This window comes from Hemicordylus capensis, chromosome 1 (genome assembly GCF_027244095.1).
Source record: "Hemicordylus capensis ecotype Gifberg chromosome 1, rHemCap1.1.pri, whole genome shotgun sequence".
NCBI lineage: Eukaryota > Metazoa > Chordata > Lepidosauria > Squamata > Cordylidae > Hemicordylus > Hemicordylus capensis.
The window spans coordinates 156,872,794-156,894,348 of NC_069657.1; the positions used below are offsets into that span (position 1 = coordinate 156,872,794).

General features: G+C 45.5%; 1 protein-coding gene across 2 annotated transcripts in view; it reads left to right on the forward strand.

Moving 5' to 3' along the window:
• The first annotated feature begins 974 nt into the window (after positions 1-974).
• Positions 975-21,555, forward strand: part of MRAS (muscle RAS oncogene homolog) — a 68,127-nt gene continuing 47,546 nt past the window's right edge. Inside the window, exon 1 of one of the 2 annotated variants that reach the window (XM_053263657.1) lies at positions 975-1,142. The gene's annotated coding sequence lies outside the window, so the exon portion shown is untranslated. Of the gene's footprint in view, positions 1,143-17,293; positions 17,537-21,555 lie in introns of those variants that run through there. The other variant, XM_053263665.1, reaches the window with a different exon arrangement.

Here is a 21,555-nt window from a genome sequence, read left to right on the forward strand (position 1 = left end):
CACATACATTATCACAGCACACAACACCCTGGAAAGGTAGACCAGACATATAGTCCTCATCTTGGACCTGAGGCTGTGTGAGTGTGAGTTCGTGTCTTGCCTAAGGCCGCTTAATGAGATCATGTGGGCGATGTTGAAACTGGGTATTTGTATTTCCGAAATCACAGAAGCGTCAGGCTCGCGGGGATGCTAATCTGCATTATGAACTGCGAGCCTGGAACTGGGTATGGTCTGGAAATATAACACAAAAGGGCGTGGAGCTTGTCTATGTGGCACTGAGAACGTCTGCCATTCTCCTGGCAGACGCTCCCAATATTCTGGCAGGACACATATTCTTTCTGACTACGCCGCGCCTGTTGTGTATAATGGCAGCGATTATTTACTACACAGAACAAATAACAGAAAATCTTAGCCTCTAGCCTTATCTTGTTTTCCATAAAGATTAACAATATAAATCCTCCCGCGCTCCTCAAATCTTTGTTTGACAACCGCCTTGAGCAACCCACGTGTAAACAGCCTGCAATCTGGAACGACTGAACAAACTATGGTTCTGAAACTCCTTAAGGTCCCATTGCCAAACCCTCCACCCCTTAAATCCACCTTAAGCGCCAATTCATTGTCAGGACCAGACCATTTCCCTGAAGGAGGTTGCGCAGTTCTTGTTGATCCCGGTGAAGAAAGGCTATATTCAGGGTTCCAGAGATTAGGAGTGGAGGTTTTCATTTTCATTAAGCCTTCCCGGCAAAGTGAGCACACACTTGGTAATTCATCGCTTCTTTTCAAATAAACGCACTCAGAGAATAAAGCCTGCCTGTCGCTCCCCCAAGATGGGTAGATTCTATTTATAGAAGCCACGGTTGCAATATAAAGAATGGTTGGAGTGTATCGTGCCCTGCAGAGAGGCTGCTGCAGCTTTAAGAGGGCAGAGCTGTGCTGATTGGATGTAAACGGGGAGGGGGGGAGAAGGAGTGACTAAGTGCGCGGGCGGGAGCGGGGGGCGCTCGGGTTAATGACCATCCTTTCTCTGACTCTTACTGCTTCACCAAAGGATGGATGTACTTTAAGAGAAAGAAGCGCCAACTGGAGCTACACAGGGGGCTTGTCTTGGGACGGCCAAGGCTTGGTCGATCCGGGTGTTGGGGGTGAGTGACTTTTATCCAGAATGGAATACAACGTGTTTCTGAAAGGTGGCTCATTTGAATCTTAACTCTCCGTTTATTATCGAAGCTTGTGATTGTCAGCCTCTGCCGTTTGTGACCCTAGATCTTTCGTTTAAGAGATGTCGATTTCTTCATCCTAGTCTGGCCAGAGTTAGAATCCATTCCCCTTTAAAAAGTTGAAGAGGGACTGAGATGTGCCATTGAAGAACTTTGCCAGGGCAATTCACGTTTTCCCTGCTGCTAGTCTAGTTACCCCCCGGGTACGCTATTTTCTTTTGTTTTTTAAAATGACTAGAAATTGTTCAATTCTGGGAAATAAAATAGGTTTTTTTCTATTTTTCTGGGCAATAAAATAAGAAACATCACTTTTTTAAGAGTTCAGTCCCCCACGTGAAAGAAAGAAAGAAAATTACTATTCCTTCCAAGGAAAGCTCTTCAATAGTATCCAACCTTCTTGCGCATTAGTAACGCAATGCTATCCACATTTCTTTAGATGTAAACTCTGCCATGTGATGTGTTACTTGCTCCCAAGTAAGTGTGCACAGGATTTCACTCTCAGCTGCCTGTTGTACAGCTTGCGTGTGTATGACCTCTATGCTTGGACTCCTGTCCTGCGGCAGAAGTTAGCTTATAGATGTGTGTCACAAAGATAAATTTTTCTCAGATAATCTGTTTCTCTCCTTCTCTGAAACATCTGTGTTTCAGAGAGCCTTGGATTTGAAGCGATTGATTCAAAAGAGGTGTATTTGAAATTTTATTACTTTTTTCCACTTGGAGTACAACTAGTACAGAACTCAGTTCCTTGACTCTGAAAACCAGGTATGTAATGTAGTCAGGTGTGTCAAGGAAACAAAAGGAGAGCAATCTTATGAAGGAAATATTAGCCAGTGACAAGTAATTAAATGGGTGAGAATTTGCGACTTTATTTTTTAAGAGTGCATCTACATGGTCATTGTAGGCTGATCTTCCCAACTCAAGGCTGATCAAAGCTGATCTATTGGTGACAAACCTGGAGTCAAATTGCTCCTGATTCTGAAACTGAGAAGTTAATCATATGAAAATATAAATAGTTAAAATTGACAACAGAAGGTGCATTACTCCACTTGTTGCTCAATTTCTACATGAGTGTTGTTAAGCAACTGGTGGTAGACACTGTTGGGAGACAGGATATTGAGCTAGAGCTGTTGTTCATAATGTGAAAATGGCAAATACCTTAAAATGCAAGCAGATTTATTGAGATATATATTTTTGTGGGATCTATTCGACGGAAGCTGATGCCACAAGAAATCTGTTAGTCTTTAAGGTGCTTCATGAGTCTCTGCTAGGTAGATTTTAACATACTAATGCTGCTGGCACTCTGAAGGTGCATAATGTGAAACTGCTGAAGTAAAAGTACTTTTTTGCTTCTTTGGCGCATGGTCAGGTGATTGCTTTGCCACACAGCCAGCTTGCAACACTTGGAGCTGTTTCATGCATGATGTCTTTTCTGCACAAATATGATTTGCTCATAGAAAAAGTGTGTGCACTGTCTGTTATGTGTGCTTTTGTTAACATGCATGGTGATGTGTGCCCAATGTACATACATTTTTTTCCCTGCATGGAAGCATTACCTGGAAAATTACCACCACTGTGTCACCACTGTATTTCAGCTACTTGCAGTAAACTGAGCTTCAAGCTGAGTACATGGCAGAGAACCCATAGGATTGCTTCACCACATGTTGAAACTCTGCACAGATCAGCCCTATCCATGTAATGGCACGACAATTCAGCATGCACGAATCAACACTTTTCATATGACACTAAAAGAGCACTTTTATCCTTCTTTCACTTTTTGTCATTGATACATAATGGAATGCAGAAGAGAAATCAAATGTGTTAAACGGGATTCCACGTTTGCCCTGGAAGGGTGTTGTGGGGAGGTGAAAATGAATGAGTGGGAGCAGCCAGAGCAACCACCTCAAGCTCACAGGATGGGCCAGTCATGATTCTTTAGGCCAGGGGCTCCCAAAATAACTTAACAAATGTTAAAGCTTGTTAAAGCTTTAAGAGCCAGCATGGTGTAGTGGTTAGAGTGCTGGGGAGACCCGAGTCTCCTGGGGAGACCCGAGTTCAAATCCCCATTCAGCCATGAAACTTGCTGGGTGACTCTGGGCCGGTCACTTCTCTCTCAGCCTAACCTACTTCACAGGGTTGTTGTGAGGAGAAACCTAAGTATGTAGTACACCGCTCTGGGCTCCTCGGAGGAAGAGCGGGATATAAAATGTAATAATAATAATAATATAATAAATAACTTCTGTTGCAAACCTTCAGCTCAGTACCCCATGGAGACTCTGTGTTTGTGTGTGTACGCAAATTTAAAAGTCACAGTTTATGAGACAGGCTACTCCAGTCATGGCTAACATCTAGACAAAGTTACTCATGAGTACTCCCACTTAAATTAATGGGACAAGTAAACTGAAAATTAATTTTAGGGAGAGTACTCCGTGCTAGTTCAATGGAGCCTGTCAGTCAGGCTGAGGGGAAAGGTGTTCTGAGTTTCAGCACATAGCCAGCCAATCAGGAGAAGGGTCTTCAACCTCCTCCCTCCCCTTCTGCAGCAGACACATTGCTGAAGAAGCCTCAACTTCAAGTCGGGGATCCTCAGATGGGGAACAAATAGCATGGCTGCCGCTTGAAGAGGCAGGAGGGCTCTGAGTAGCTCCAGGAGCCCTTCAAGTACGCCGAGGGGTATTAGTACCCGCTGTTGGGAACCCCTCCCTTGGGCTGACGTGTCTCACAGGGTTGTTGTGAAAAAAATAGCTATTTGGAGCAAAGGTGGAATATTAGAAAAATAATCCCTCAGGCCTGTTCCATAAAATTCATTGTCTACATATTGCTATTTTCCGGTCTAAATGGCTTTCCTCAAGAGAGCAAAAGCTTGTATTGATTGCTGTTTCCATCACTGACTGATGTTGCTGGCCTGAAACCATCCTTTACTTATGAACAGTCCCATTGTCCTCATGAGGACTACTTCTCTAGTGCAGAGTAGTCAAATATCTCCTTACAGCACAGTTAATGGACAGCTAGGATTAGGATGATAGGGCTCCTCTCTTGTGCTTGGAATGCCTCTTACCTAGTGATATAATGGATACAAGCTGCACAGTTGCAGAGCAATCCTATACATGTTTACTCAGAAGAAGTTCAGTAAGGCATATTCTCAGGTAAGTGCATAAGATTTTGCCTAATTCCATGTTGGATTGTGGTCAGTAACTCTGTGTGCTAGCACACACTTCTAAGACAAATTAAAACTATCCCCCTCCCAGACATATGCAAAAGTGGAGGCTCCCCAGGATGTATTTTGGGGTGCTCAATCTGCTTTAGGAAACAGAAGAGGTCCCCCTCACAACTGTATGTGCAAGTGACTGTGTGACCCAGGGTCCTTGGTATAAGCAGCATATAATGGATAGTAAATCACCAATGCAAAATAAGCATTTGTATTTGTATGTCTTAATACCATGGAGTTGGCTTATAAAACATGCTATTTTAATTGCAGTGTTTTACAATGAGGAAACAGCCATCATGGCAGAGTGCATGGGGTATTGGATTCATTCGCAAAACTCCCTGGTGGCCTTGAGCTCCTTACTGTCTCTCAGATTATTACTACAAATATTTATATACCTCTTTTCAACAACAGTTCTCAAATAGTTTGCATAGATAACAAACAAAAGAATGAATAAATAAAATGGTTCCCTGTCTCAAAAGTGCTCATAGTCTAAAAAGGAACGCAAGGTAGACGTCAGGAACAGCCACTGGAGGGATGCTGTGCTGGGGCTGGATAGGGTCAGTTGCTCTCCCCCTGCTAAATATAGATATATATATTTATTTATTATTTATTTAAGACATTGTGCTCTGAATGAATCACCACTTTAAAAGCACTATTTCCTCTAACAGGGATTCCCAGATGTTGTTGACTACAACTCCCATCATCCTCAAGCAAAAGCCATTGCAGCTGGGGATTCTGGCAGTTGTAGTCAACAACATCTGGGAATTCCTGATAGAGGGAACACTGTAAAAGTGTCTCTGTGCTCAGTAGCAGCCTCAGCTACCGCACTGTGAGGATAAACCAGGATAATGTTATCCTCACATTCTAGCCCTGGCTCTGTGGATGCTAGAATAAAAGCAAAGGTCTCGTATGAGCTTCCCCTTCTTAAAAAAAGAAAAGACCTTCTGCACCAAGTTTACATGAGGTGAGCACTAACATGGCACAGGGCAGGTTTTCTTAGCAGCAATGCTGCTGTCGGGAAATAGCCTTCCTAAAGAAGCCGGCTCATTGCTATAATTGGGCTCTTCAAACGTTCTTATTCTCTCAACTATTTTAATACCTTAAGGTAAAGGAGCTCTAAGCCAAGTGTTTTGATGCCTGTTCTGTGCTTTGATGGATCTTTTGTTTTGGTTGGCTTCTATTCCATATTTGTATTGTCTGCCTTCTAAATTTCATTAGGAGTATTATATGATAACGTCTTGCCAAAATCTTATGGATAAATAGTGATTATTTCTTCATCCACCAAGCCAGTTGGACAACATTTTCAAATTTAAGTATAAATCATAACTTCCATATAATTAGACACAACATGTAAGGTGCTGAAATGGAAACTTCTGCTAACATTCCCTTGAAACCAAAAGGCATTTTAATGGGTGCAAAGATCCATTTGTATAGAACTGAAATCTAAGATGAATGCAGTTGGGACTGGGAGATATTAGCGGCGGGGGGGAGGGTAAGTCATTGTGGGGTTGCTTTTTTGTTGGTTAGCCAACATTGGCCTCGGTTCTTAACTCTGCAATAAACCCAATTGATCTCAATGGGGTATATGAGTAAATGCTTCTGGTTGCCAGAAATCTCCATATGGGTTAAGTAATGCCTTGCAAAACTTTACATTTTACTTGGAGCTAATGAGTCAGATGACATCTTTGCCACAAGCAGGGAGCAGCAATCCTGGAGGTACACAAAGACTGCTACAACAACTAGAGGGGTCTGGTACATGAACCCTAAATTATATTAGGAAACGAAAATGACATCTGATGCAACACTATTAAATCCCAAATAAAAAAACCGTCTAAGAAGCTGCCTTATATGAAGCCAGCCTAGCCTAGCTCTCTGTACCCTGATAGCTCTCCAATGTCTTGGGTGGAGATCTCTCTCTATCTTGCTACCTGATATCCTTTTCCACTGATGCCAGGTATTTAATCTGAAATCTTCTGCATGCTACATATGCACTGTGCCAGAGTATGGCTTTGTGAAATCCAGGACCTATTCTGACATAATATTTTTCCTCTGTGAAGGGATATACAATACAGCAGAATGCAAGTAATAGACTTTGTCAGAATTCAGAAGCCATATGAAATTTGCACAAATAATTCAAGAGACTAAATCTGTGGGCTCCTCTTCATGTATCCGCCCCACACACACACAGAGTGATCTGTGGTGGAAGAACATCAGAATTAGCCCCTATAATGTTCTAGCTAAGGAGTAGTCTGCCACTGGTTTTTTAATTAAATCTTGAAATCTCTCTTGAATGGGAGCTTGTGAATTATCAGGATCTGTGGGCTTTCTAAATATTAAATTCCTTGCATAATACTAGTTTTGGAAATTTTATATTTCAATTCCAATAAAATACAGATCGCTTTATAGAAGAAGATTTAACATTAAATAATTGGCATGGCTTCACTGATGTTGGTGGGTAGGGCTGCATTGTTATGGGTATGCCAATGGAGAAGAATGGAAGGAAATTCATTTCCTCATATTAAGGGTCCCCATGCCCCTTGTTAGTCTTTCTATTACTCACCCTGAAACAATGAGGTCTGGCAATACAGCCCATGGACAGAAGAAGTATTTTGTCAGATTTACAGGCCACCTATGTGTGTTGATTTGGAAGGAGACTTGACTAGCAAGCCAGAGGTTGCTGGTTCAAATCCCCGCTGGTATGTTTCCCAGACTATGGGAAACTCCTGTATCAGGCAAAAGAGATATCGGAAGCTGCTGACAGGCATCATCTCATACTGCATGGGAGATGGCAATAGTAAGCCTCTCCTGTATTCTACTAAAGACAATCACAGGGCTCCGTGGTCGCCAGGAGTCGACACCGACTCAACGACACACTTCACTTTTACCTACTGGATTCATCAGGACTTGCTTGTGAGTAAAAATGTTCATTCAATTTTAGCCAAAGGGTAACAAGGCAGAGTATGTGCTTCTGAGAGCACCAGTGGCTGGTAGTATGTTAAGGGATGTCTAGTGGTCTCTCTTCCCCAGCTCCTTGATGTGAAAGATGCAGGCATTATTTTAGGCATTAAGGTCATTCTCCCAACCTTTGCTGAGGGGAAGGCAGAAGCTTGCCTGCCTCCACCCTTCCCACCCCCCATGAGCAGTGGCTGTCTTGGGCTCTGCCGTGCTGCACACCCACATGGTTGGCGTGGCAATGGAGTCCCAAGCTAGGATCCAGAGAAGGAAACCGAGCAGCCGCACCACTGCTCTGTGTAGCCATTCCTTCCCCCAGCTCACTGCCCACAATGGCGGTGGGCCAGGGGAAGCCCTGCTACCCGGCGGCGATCTCACACACAACTTCCTTCCGAGGAGGAATGAACCATCAGATTGTTCCACCTCTGTAAAAAGCTGGGACGAGAAGTTTGGCTACCGACTGGAGCAGCCAAGAGAGGAGGCCTCCCAGTGCACCAGATGACACAAGCTGCCCAGGTTAACCCATGTCATGAGAATAGCCTCATGTTAGGAAATGGAGCCTCTAGAATCCCCTGTCCCCAGGGAGAGGAGAGCTGGTCTTGTGGTAGCAAGCATGACTTGTCCCCTTAGCTAAGCCGGGTCCACCCTGGTTGCATATGAATGGGAGACTATGAGGCTATTCCCACGATCAGGCAAAATCGGGCTAGGGGAGCCTAGCCCTATTTCACCTGATCGTGGGAGCCACCGGGCCCGCAGGCAAGCCCGGTTTCCTCCCGGCAGTTAACCCACCAAACAACCCTCTCCCCTTAAACTGGGTGCATACTGGAGCTTCTGGGGGCCGCGCAGCCCCCGAACTCCCCAGCCTCCGCCCGCTCCGTCGCGGAGCCAGCAGTCATGTGGGTGGCTGATCTGGCCGCCCAGGGCTCCTGCCCTGCTCGTCTGTGGGGGGAGCGGGCTTAGCTCTCCCTGCTAACCTGGCTAAAGTGGGTCTCACTGATCGTGAGACCCGCCTCTACATGTGTGAGCACTGTAAGACATTCCCCTTAGGGGATGGAGCTGCTCTGGGAAGTGCAGAAGGTTCCAAGTTCCCTCCCTGGCATCTCCAAGATAGGGCTGAGAAAGATTCCTGCCTGCAACCTTGGAGAAGCCGCTGCCAGTCTGTGAGGACAATACTGAGCTAGATAGACCAATGGTCTGACTCAGCAAATGGCAGCTTGCTATGTTCCTATGTTACAGGGTGCAAAGAAGACCAGGAGTTCTTTTTTCTTTTTAAAGCTTGCATTTAAGCTCCCTGCTCCTCGATGGTTCTAAACTACATTGGCTTCAGCAGGGCTTACATCTATGTAATCTGTTGTGGTTGTGGAGAAACCATCAAGAGTGAGATCTTGTCATTATTAACATATCTATAATTGCTTTGGTGACCCTTAAGACTCTTTTTCAGGAAGGATGTGAAAACCAATTTCAGTTTAGTTGCAGACTTGTGGTCTGATTTCACTTACTGAAGATTTACAGTGGAAATGAACATTGCATAAATGAGGGCTCTTTCCTCTTTTTTAAAAAAACTGACCTTTTTTTAATAGGGTGAAAACTTCTGAAAGGGAAAAGGGATGAATAAACTATTGACCCACAATCTGTTTCACTAAGCAGGGAAGAATTTTCTTTCTGTCTTATCAGTCCAGAAATGTTAACAGTAATAGGGTGGAGCTGCCAAAGAGGCACAAGAGAGAGATTTAAAAGTCAAACCTCATGGATTCCATCTGCCCAAGCAGCTGGATTCCTGCCCCACCATACATGAGCTTATGCTTTTAACTGGCAGTAAAGCATTGTGATGTAAGCAGAGAGCTTGGAGATGATGAATCATTGCCATAACTGGCACTGTGCCTTTAGGTTTCCTCGTAAAAGATACAGCAGCAGGAGTGAGATACTGTGGAGTGAGCGGCTGCATATGCCTGTCAAAATTCATACTGTTCAATGTGGCCTAAGCAACCATTCTTGTGTAGCAAGGGTTAAATCCAGAGGGAGATGGGAGTGAGGTGCTTAGGCCTTCTATTCATTTCCCTCTCTTAAGAAAGCTGGAGAGGTCTTCCCACCCCCTTCCCATTTCCAAGTACTTCACAAAGATCGTTTTCTGGCACTTGGTTCAGTTTTCAAACTTAAATGTTCCTTCATATGTTGCAATAGTGGCATGGGGTAGCTTTTCCTACTGCAGTTTTCTCCTGTGTTGCTGTGGTATTGTTTGGAAGCCTTGAGTTGCATGGGCAGGGACATGGTTCCAACTTATAAACATAACCACAGCATCATAGGTAGAAGCCATAGGGAAATGATCCTACACTGTTGTGGTAATGTTCAAAAGGCCCAGAAATGATCTGTAGAGAGTTCTCTATGGTTCATTCTGCCCAAGACTATCTCATGTGGATGGAACTGAAATGTCCCCTGGCCTAACCCACTATCATAATGCAAGACTCCCCACATACAAGTAGTGTGCACAAAACCGGTTTTCCCGGCTTGGTTCAAATTCCAACCGGACTGTGCTGGTTCAGTTTTGCTCTCCTCTGGACCAGGACCTGGTTCGGTTTGAATTCAAACTGGTTCGGGCCTAGTTCAGAGCCCCTACCAGCAAAGAGGAATCTGGCAAGTATTCCCCTATACCGGTATGGGTGGAGGCAGGGGCTTCTGTCAGTGTTTTTAAAAGTAAAACAATTAAGGGAAGGTACTCACTAAGAGTGCTGGCAGTGGCCACAGGGCGAGGGGTAGCGGCAGCGGCCACTGCCAGCCACTACCCTTTTTGATTTCTTTGACCTCCAGTCATGCACAGAGGCCCAAAATGGGCCAAAGGAGGCCTGGACCCAGGGCCGGATTAAGCCAGTGTGGGGCCTGTAGCATATGTTATAAAGGGGCCCTAAAATTTTTTTGAAATGCACATAAATATTAAAACATAAATTATTTACTTGCATAGTAAAGTAATTCAATTTTTTTCCATTTGCTATATTTTGGAGTATGAGAGACCAAGCCACAAACTCACACTTACTACAACATCAGTGAACATTTATATACCGTTTTTCAATCAAAATTCTCAAAGTGGTTTACATAGAAAAATAAAGAGTGGAGAGATGCTTCTCTGTCTCCAAAGGGCTCACACTCTAAAAAGAAAAATGTGGTAGGCACCAGCAACAGCCACTGGACAGATGCTGTGCTGGGCATTCTCTTAAAAGGCACATTTAGCAGAAAAGGGATATTTTATCTAATATGGACCAAATAAAACAGGTAAAGTTTTAACTTTAATTCCCAGTTGGAAGCCGGGCATGCGGGGCCCTCAAAAACACGGGGCCTGTAGCAAATGCTACATTTGCTACTACGTTAATCTGCCTCTGCCTGGACCGGGCCTGAGCCAACCCCGGAAATGGGTCGGGCTGGCAGGGGTCAGGGGAGTCGGCACCATCACTGCCCTTAGTGAGTACTTTGCCTTGATTTTTGGTACTCTTAATAACACTGACAGCAATCACCCACTCCTGCTGCCCCTTTACCAGTAAAGGAGAATCCTCGCTGGATTTCCCTTTGCTGGTAGGGCTCTGAACCAGGCCCGATCGGTTCGGACCAAAACCAAACGGTTAGAGGCCAAACCATTCGAACCAAACTGAGTGTGAACCGGCTTGAATTCGAGCCAGCTCTCATATCCTTACCACCTACCAGAAACAGTCTCCCCACATTCCAGTGTAGACACAGTTTCTCACCATTTCAGGCAAAAAATGTTTCCCAGCTCTACTCTCTAAGGTTCCTGAAGCAGCACTGCTTATATGTCTCAGCACACATTCTGCTCCTGAACATCTTGTAAGGAGTAGAGAAGGGATGTTTGGAGATCGTTTTATAGATGCTTCCCTCACAACACAAAGTGATCTTAAATATATTTAACTAAGAGTTTATTCAGAAACAACTCCATTTTCCTCTTCACCTTCCCTTCCCTTCCCATTTCTGAGTCCACCCCCCCCCCCAAAAAAAAATTCTCTGCAGGATCCCCACTGGGACAATCTGCTAAACAAAACATAGAAGATACTGGATAGAATATAACAATCATTGTGCTTTGTAAATAGTGTCTGCCTTTCCTCAGTTACGGTTAGCTTATCAAAACATTTTGGATGCACTAAGAATAATGGTTTTCAGAGGCTGCCATTTAATATGCTTTGTGTCCACCCTGTATTTTCAGTATTCTGCATTTGAGCATTTAAATCCAAACCACTTCTTAAACTTTCTGTACTGGTCCAATGAGGAGGAAGGAGAGAAGGGCAATAATAATAATTTTTTTATTTGTATGGCTACTCCATAAGAATTGTTCTCTGGGTGGTTCATAAAATAAAATAAAAATATACAATTAAAACTGCAATAAAATACAACTAAAAACAAAACAGTACCATTTAAAAAGTTTGGTGAACAAAAAGTTATTAAGCTGGCATCTAAAAGAGGATAGCAATGATACCAGGTGTGTCTCTCTGGGGAGGCTATTCCATAACAGGGTGCCTCTGCCAAAAGGACCCTCTCCCCCTCCCCTTAATGTGGGAGCACTTGGAGCAGAAGCTCTGAAGAAGACCTTAAGGTCAGGTAATTTGGTGGAAGAGATATAGATCGTTTAGGGAATTTGTGAGTCCTGAACATCTTCAGCGAGGAGACTTAGCTGGTAGGGTGTATGGAGATGTGGACCATGGAGAAGCAGATGGAAAGGGGTAGTCTCTCACTTGGTTTGGGGGCTGTTAAGATTGGAGATCATGCAGAGTGAGAACAAAAACGGGAGTTTGACTTTCAGTGGGTTTAAGCCTTCGCAAGTGCTCAACCTTGCAGATCACAGACACCACTCATGACACCTTCAGAGACACAGAGGTCCTTCTCACAACCAGCCCTGCCTGGGTAAAGCAGTGCTAACCCAGGTAAGGCTGGTCATGAGAACCGCTGGGATCGGTCCTGATCCCAGCACTCCTCTGCCAGGTAACCTGGGAGGCTGTTCTCACAACCCACCGAAACTGGGCTAAAGGAGCCCAGCCCAGTTTTGGCGGGTTGTGTGCTGCAGGTGGAGCTGTAGGGCTCCCAGCAGCAAACCAGCTTAAATGCACCGCCCCCCTCTAATGAGGTTAGCAGAGTGCACACTCCACTAACCCCGTCTTCCAGATCGTGTGTCAGCACAGCATGGTGACTCATGAGTCGACTACCAGCCAGGAGGCTACAACAAGCCTCCCAGCATCGGGGGGGCTCCTCAGCATGCCCCATGCACTCACGTGGGGCATTCTGGGATTTCTGGGAGCCAGGAGGCCCCCAATCCCCACCACCCCAACCTGCTCCATGACAGAGCCGGTAATCGTGTGGGTGGCCGCTCCGGCCACCCAGGGCGAGCTGCCTGCTCATGTGCAGGGAGAGTGGGTTAAGCCTGCTCTCCCTGCAAACCCCCTTCAAGCTCTACACTTCTCGTGTGGAGAGCCTTTGGGTTTTGTGGGCTAAAGGTGAAGGAAGCGGGTGCACACCTTCCCTCCTCCTTCACCACCTGGTTTTGTGGAAGCTCAGGCTGTTGGCAGCCTGAGCTTTCATAGAGCCAGGTGGAAGGTGCGCCTGGCAAAGAGGAAATCTCCCAGTGCATCGCACGCCTCATGTCGTGCAGTGTGGAATGCAGAAGGCTGCAGCCTGCTTCCCCTTCAACCCCTCGCTGGTCCGGGATCACTGGTGTGCCAATCGTGAGAGTGCAGGGCATGAGCAATCCCAAAGTGATGTGGATGGGGGGGGGGCGGGCAGGGAGACAGGTTGTGTCCTGCCTTCCCCCGAGCCCTCCCTAGCCCTGCCAAAAATGATCATGTGAATGACCATTATTTCAGTCGTCGATCAGACAAAAATGCAACACAATAGATAACTAGTAACCCCCAGCAATCATGATTCTGCCAGTACTTGCTTACAAAAAGAGTATCTTACTGTTATCTTAAAAATGGTATTGTACACTATCAGGCTGTTTTTGTGGGCAGCCTAACAGGCTAGGGCAGCCCAGCCTGGGTTAGGCTGCTCGTGTGCCATGATGGCATCCATGAGGATCCCAGCTCCACCCACCTACATAACCCCACTTTGAAGCGTGGCCTTTAGCCAAGGTTAATTATTAATATTAATTTATTATTATTAGTAGTAGTAGTACTTTTTAATTTTTTTATTTATTTAAAATATCTATACCCCGCCCCTCCAGTACACTCCTGCTCGGGCTCACACACAACATTAATAAAAACAGATACCACATGAGACTAATATGTTTTAGACTAATAGAAGAGCACTCCCTTAACCCAGTGCCAGGATCTCATACAGAGATGGGCATTTAGAGTGCCTGTCTCACAGGGGTATCCCACAAGGCACTGCGCTCATCATGTAGTGCATTGTGGGATATCCAGAGGACAGGTGGCATCGTCCCGGCCTCCCAAGATCTGAGCAGTGTGCAAGATCTGAGCAGTGTGGATCGTCTAGGAGTGTGAGACGTGCTCCCAGCAGCTGGCTGTCTGGCGGGGGGGAGGTAAGTGGGGAAAGCCTTCCTGCCCGATCATGTGAATAGCCTCTATATGTAATGACCCTTATGTGAACGTTCTTCCTGTTATGGAAATGTCTCCAAGCAGCAATGAAAGTTGTACAAAGTAAACCTAAAAGAGCAGTTAACATGTTTACTGTGCAAATGTGTGGAATGCATTGCATTTGTACTTCACTTTGAAGACTGGTGTGAGCTCTGGAAATAATGAGAGTGAGTGTTTTCACAGGCTGCCCTGCAACAACAAATGTGTGTTTTCCAAGGAAGAAAAACTGATAAGGAATTCACTTTCAAGGCTGCAAGAGGATATTATGCACAGGCTGGAGACTGAGAGAGAACTTGAAAGGTTAAAGCAGCACCCCTCAAAAGTGTTGCTTAAGATCAGAGGCTAGGCTAGACATCTGAGGTGCCGAGAAGCATGTGAAGGATTGAGTCCTAATTTAAAACAAGGCTAGTGAAGAAGCTAAGCATGGGGTTGGGAATATGGTGTTGGTTGGGGTGCTGCTGCAGTTCAGACTTTCAGGGGGAATTGGCAGAGAACCTGGGTGTGAAAAGAAGAGATCCATCATGTAAAAAAGGGCTCCACAACTTCAGCCCTCTCCCATAATCCCTGACTGTTGGCCAGTATGGCTGGGAATGATAGGAACTCTAGTCCAAAAACGGCTGAAGTTATGCTGCCCCAATTAAAACGTGCCCTGGCTCTTTTATTCTGAAGCATCTGATACTGGCCATTGCAGAAAGACTCTAATCAGGACCATTAGAAGCTTGTGGAAGTCTGGGAATGCCCCAATACAGACTGAAAGGGGAAAGTGAGATACTACTAGAGTCGAGTTTACTTGTAACCAGTCTGCATTGGCCATTGTGTGAAAGTTGCCAGATCCTTGAGACAGGCCACTTGGCAAAGTCATTGGCTTTGGTCATTGGCTTATAGTTCTAGATCTATGCCTGCAGGCTCGGACTGGCCCACAGGGCAAGAGGGCATATTCCCGGTGCGCCCTACCCGTGCAGCGCCCCTGCGCCCCAACTCCCACCATTAATTACCTATTCTGCTCAAAACTCAGCGCCCTCCCCACATACATTCCACCGCCCTCTCAGTGCCCCCAGTCCGGCCCTGTATGCCTGTGAAGTGGATATGGCCCTGGAACCCTGCGAGAAAAAGTGGCTGCCGAGTGAGTTTCGGAAGAAAAGCAGCTAGTAGGGAAAGGGTGAAGCAACCTCAGTCCACTCCTGCAGATTTTCTGTTGCCTCCTCCTGAGAGTACATTGCAAGGGGAAAGCAACCATTGAGCTAATGTTGCATGCATCTGCAGAGTTACTCTTACCTGAATCCTGGAATAGGTTTTTTCTCCCAAGTTCTTTGATGTTAGAATTTGGGGAGTTATTTTAAATTCAGGGTCCTCTTCCTTTTGGGTAAATAGTATAACTTATATTTAACCTATATTTTAAAAGTGGGTCATCTTGAACTCGGGGTCATCTTCTATTTGGGTAAATAGGTAGTTTGGCCCTGAGTGAGTTATTTCATGGAACTATGATCGTAGTTTTACTGTTTTTGACCCTGCAAGAAGAACCAAGGAATGATGTTGCAACTTTTCACTGAATTAGGTGAGAGGCTGAAAAAGAGGCTATATTCTGTGCTTGTTCCACTGTTGACAAAGGCAAACAAAAATGTTTATAGAGGAAAGGTGGGATGTTATTGCTGCCTTGATATTTTCTCTTTTTAGGAGTTCATGCATGTTTCAAGCAGTGTTCCCTCTAACAGTGATTCCCAGATGTTGTTGACTACAACTCCCAGAATCCCCAAGCAAAAGCCATTGCAGCTGAGGATTCTGGGAATTGTAGTCAACAACATTTGGGAATCCCTGTTAGAGGGAACACTAGTCTCAAGTATCTGATACACAGAAGATGTTCCTACTTTGCCATGACATTGTAACTAGCTCAGTTAAGATGGCACAAGAGTACCTGCATGTTCCTATCTTCCCTTGAGTTCCGGGTGGCCAATGGACAGGATTGGGCTTTTAAATTAAACTAGCTGACCCTCCACAGAGCATCTGTACAGTTGTGCACTGAGCCTGTGGCATCCCCCCCAAAAAAGTGGGCTCGCCCCGTCCGCAGCTGGCTCGCCCCGCCCGCAGCTGGAGACTGTCGCCCACTCGCCTGACAGCTTCCGAGCACCTTGCTCCCTGCCGCTTCACGGTGCAGCTCTGCCACCCACAGCCCCCAGAGCCAACTGTCCAGCCTCCAAGCTCCCTGCCACTTCATGGCGCCCCTGAGCCAACTGTCAAACTGCTTTCTTAGCCACACCATAAAACTTCCTGCTGCTCCGGAACTCTCTCCCCCTCTGTCAGCCAATCACCTCCTTTCTGCCACGTCTCCATGCATGGCCCATCTTGGAGAATTAATAATATAGATATTATCTTAACCCATGTAGAGCACCTAACACTAGTACTTGATTGCTCCCCTCGCCCCCTGCCACAGCCCCCCTCAACTCAGACATCTCTTCACCCTCACCTGAGCTGCACTCCTGCTCCTCCTTCCATCCCATTGCTTCCATCCCCCTCACCCCTCTTGGCACGGCTGCAGCATTGCTAGCACCTGTTGGCCAAGCGGCAGCCCCCTATCCCCAGAGACCTCCCCACTCTCACCTGAGCTCTACTTCTGCTCCTCTCCACAGGAGAAGCAGCAACAGTGGTTGACTGGGCCCTTCCTTGCTGCCGCTGCCATGGCCACTTGTTCCCCTCAGGCTGCTGACAGGCTCGGGCCCATCCCTCACCCTTCTTTCTTTCTCTCTTCCCTCCCTTCTCTCTCTCTCTCTTTCCCCCCCCCCTTCCTGAGTTAACAGATCTTGTCCATCTTGTTTCCTCATCTAATTCACACAACGGCCACTTCCTTTTCCTGAAGGGGCTCTTTCCTCCCTCACGACCCCTCTCTTTGCAGACCTCTGTCCACTATCCATAGATAAATAGATAGATTCCTCTCCTCTACCATCAATAACATCTTCCAACCAGTAACAGTTGCATTTCAACTGACCTTAACCATCACAGGCTCTTCCTCCCTATATGCATATGGAATCCCCACTGCCCATTCACCACGGTGCCACAGGCTCCTCTCTCCCATCTGCATATGGAATCCCCACTGCTCAGTCAGGTGCTTCTGCTCACAAACTCTCGCAAGAGCTGCCACACACAGGATTAGCCACGGGTACACCTTAGATAATTATATAGATAGATGTTGCTTTAGCACATGTGACAGTGAAACTTTTGGCACTGATTGGTTAAGCTGGTTTGGTACTATTCAATGTTCAGTTGCTTAGGGAACACAACTATTTTGCAGTCCAGGGAAAGGAAAGTTGGGATTAAAGTCCTGCATATTGAGAGGCTGAAGACTGGGAAGAGGACACAGGGAAAGAACCAGGAGCCTAGAAGTAAGGATGCAGAACAGCAAGGAAGGAAGGGAGGATAGATGAATGAAGAATGAAGAGAAGAGCAGAAGAAGCAGGGAATTGAAGCAGAAAGGGGGAGAGAGGTCTGAAGAAACATCATTCAGCTTTGAAAATCAGATGAACTTTCTACTATAGGGACAGGAGATGAGAATGCAAGGAGGTTTGGTAAAGAGCTCTAATATAACAACAAAGGTCAGTGTTTTATATAGAAAATTTGAATGCATCTATGATTAAAAATACAACTGCTGGGTTATTAACTTTTTCCCCTGTGGCAAAGTGATGTCTAGTGACATCATTATTCAATGTGTAAAAGAGATGGACAGCTGTTATTAAGAGAAAATGAGTTAATGAGCTAGTTCTGACTCTTTAATTTTCAGAAATTGAATATGTATAAAATAATACTGGCAGATAACAGGATCAGGCTGAAAGATAACTGAGAAGACGCACCAGCTTTACAGGCTACCTGGTATTAAAAACATCCCTCAAAGATGGAAAAGGAGCCAGCATACTGTATTCTTGGCAGGATAGATAAAGCAAATAACTTCATGATACATGTTGCAGAAGGCTTTTATTTCCTACACATTGCTTTAAGATATTGCCTACATATTGCTGGCCATGTTATGGAGGATGTATTCTGGCAGTGCGCATTCCATCTCTTCACCTCTATGCATTGCTAACAACTGAAATTCAGCAAAAGAATACCAGTATGAAACATGTTGCCATTAACTATATCTTTGGTCATACAGTAATGGGAAGAGGAGGTAAGAGCTCTTCTATAGAAGGCGGGTTGTGATAAACTCCTGCCTATAACTACATATAGTACGTGCATTTGTCAATACAGTCATCACTACCTCTCTCATAGCTATTAATTGTCTGATTCCATTTGAAACTAAGCCAGTCCCCAGGGCCATTCACATGACCAACCCGGCAGGCAGGGGGAAGTCTCTGCAGACCTTGCCTTCTCCCCTAGACGATCGATTTTTGGTTGTTGGGAGTGCAAAACATGTTCCCACACAATCAGCCCTGCTCTGTGCAGTGTGGAGCAGTGCAGATCGCTCTGAGGCTGGGACTCATTGTCCCGGCCTCCAGGAATCCCACAGTGCACCATGCACCAAATGATGGAGATGGAGTTCCAGTGCATCGATCTTTTGCACCAACTATCCTAATGAAAACTAGGAGCACTGGGAGTAGAGATAGTGAGTGAGGGTCTCCCTAACTGTTCTACCTGTCTCTACTTTATGATCCCTGATCTGACTCTTCCACACTTCCTGTGCTGAGTCACAATCCTTCCTTTCCTCCTAGAGAGAAGATGGAAACATCTCTCTCCCTCCTTGCCTATTCATTATGTAGTCCTTTAGATTGGGTTTAGGTCTTTCCTATCAAAGTGTACTTAACCAATAAATGCTTAATATTTATTTCGACAAGGATCTCCATGTGTTTTCTCTAAATAGCTGCAACAACTAAACCGTCCTCTGCTACCCACTCTGTAACTGGATTGTGTGCCCATTCCTTAGTGCTCTGCTGTTTTACCTACTGGGGGTAAAAATTAGCAACCCCCAACACCAAATGCAGGGCCCTGGGAGATTCCCCCCGGGGGACAGGCACTCTAGGCACCCATCTCCGTCAAGCAGCTCGCACTGACGCACAATACCTTGCAACTGGGTTAAGGGCACATTTGAGCCGCTATCCTTGGCTAAGAGCCAGGGTTTGGTACTGAGGCACCCCCGGGATTCACGTGGATCCTGGTGGTTCCCTGCCTAAGCCTGGACTTGGCTGCTCATAAGAACAGCCTCAATAACTAGCATACAGATTCAAAGAGGGGGACTTTTGTCACAACCAGTAGTTACCCACCCGAAAAGCAGCACAAGTTAATAGCAAGTAGTAAGTACACGAAGAGGTGCATGTGTGATGGTGCCCAACGAAAAGCTATTAACAAATGCAAAAAGATTGTTGCAGAAGATGGTTTGGAGGCCATTTTGTGACGGAACCCAAAAACCACCCAATATTGTTGCCTCCCCCAAATTCAGCACAGCCCTAGATAAAGTGGAAGGAAAGATGTGGTAAATCCCTAGGGATCCAGGCAAGTCTGAAGAACTTGGATCTGGATCTGAAGAACTTGGTCATGAAAGAGGATGGGTTGGGGGCAGGTGCAGAGAAGCATGCCAGTCAACAGCTTTGCACTCTTTCTCAGAATGAAAGAAATGGCTTAAACTGGAAGTACTTGGGTCATCTCTACACCAAACATTTACTGGTTTAACTGTCCTTCCTTCTCCACAGAGAACCCTGAGATATAAAATGGATATATGTCTGCACTGTAGACATTCTCTTATTGTTATATGAGAATTGGGACGCCCATAGGAGTACATACAATGTGTGCCTATTCAGACAGGAAGAACTGATAAGAAAATCTCTCAAAGCTGATCTGTGGCAGGAATTCAACTGTACATATATTTCAACTGTAGATATATTTCTAAATTGGCCGAAGTGTTAGTTCCAGATGGGCAGCGTTGCTATTCCTCATGCTACCTGTTCATTAGCTTGGTATGCAGCCTATTTGCTTTCTACAAGTTTTCTCCCCTCTGTCTGAAGGAAGAATAGCTTTATCTTTGATTGCCCTGAGAGTTCAAGTGCTGCTGAACTGTTTATGATTTCTGTCCACTCTGAGGAGAATGTGAACCTTGTTTCTGCACCAGATTTCTATGTGTGAAACCCTGGGAGGTCTGTTTAAAATTCTTTCCTAATAGTTGAAGTGTAATTCAATACAACAGTGTAATACAATTTTTCATCAAACTGTGGCGGGGTGGGGGTTAGGCTTCGCTGCAAATTCTGCACAGATGGCATCATGTGGGAGTATGAGCGTTTCCAAATATGTTCATGTTCCACACTGTGAACAAAGGGAAAGAAAAGATAGAAAAACTGGGGGTGTATTAGTCCCCTTAAAAAAACAGATCTTGCAAGAGGAAAAAAATTGTTTCTCCATTTCCCCATCTTCCCAATTGAAAAACTCTCTCTCCTTGCAATAATTATATATAATTTACATGATAACTATTCCAAAAGCTATGTGACATGTAATGCCAGATACCTGGCTAGGAACTAGTTCAGAAGTTGAAAGGTTCTTCTGTATCTCTTAAAAGTATAAGTGGTCCTGAGGCCACATTGTGCAGGAAAGAGTTGGACCTAGTGTGCCCACGGATACAGGCACTGTATCACAGCAACAATTTTCTTAAGCACAGTAGAACGTTTTTTAGTTGCTCCACTCATGCAAGTCATGGCTTGAAAGCATCACCCATAAGAGTAGCTGTACCAGATCAGGATTTCTTCCTCCATGCAATTGCATCCACACGTGCAGGATTTTTTCATACTAAGGCTGGCAACTCTTGGAAGTTAAAATTTCTGGTATGTGGCTCAGGCCACATATATGGGGTCACATGGGTTAGAGTGGAAATGGGGGTGGACACTTACAGTTTTTGGTGGGACTGGTAGTGGAGTCTCATGCCAAAACTGTCTTGACTAAGCTATAAGTCTGATTCCTTGCCTTTTATAGCACACGTTGGCTCCAGGCAACATCAACCCTATGGCTGGTGCTCCCCATCTTAGCCAACCCACTGTCAAGGCAGCTTCCTTAGGGATCTCCACCCCCAAGCCTTTAAGGCTGGTGATTCCAGAGCAGGTTGGAGTAAATCCTAAGCCAGCAAAGTCCCTGAGCCCCAAAGCATCTAGGGACTGGCAAGGACCCTTCCATATGCTAAACGTGTGCCTAAAGGTGCTCACCAACCCTACACTACCCCAAATAAACCACACTGTACCTGCCACAAGAAGAGGTCAGCCTAGCTTGGTTCCTTCACCTTCCACCGCCCTTCCAAAACTGCTGCCAATCCTCCTTTCAAAGCAATATGAATCCCTAGGGGACAAATGCACACCATCAGCTCAGAACAAGTCTAGATGGGTGAACACAATGTCAGGGTGAGGGACAAATCCCCCCACTGAAAGCTAGTAATTACCTTTACCTTTAAAGCCCTAGACAGCTTAGGACAGGGTTACCTGGTAGATCACCTTCTTCAGTATGATCCCCACCACAGTTTAAGGTCATCAGGAGAGGTCCGTCTCTGGATGCTGCCAGCTTGTCTGGCAGCGACTTGGGATCAAGCCTTCTCTGTAGTTACTCCTGGCCTCTGGAATGCTCTCCCTATGGATATTAGGAGCTTAAGAGT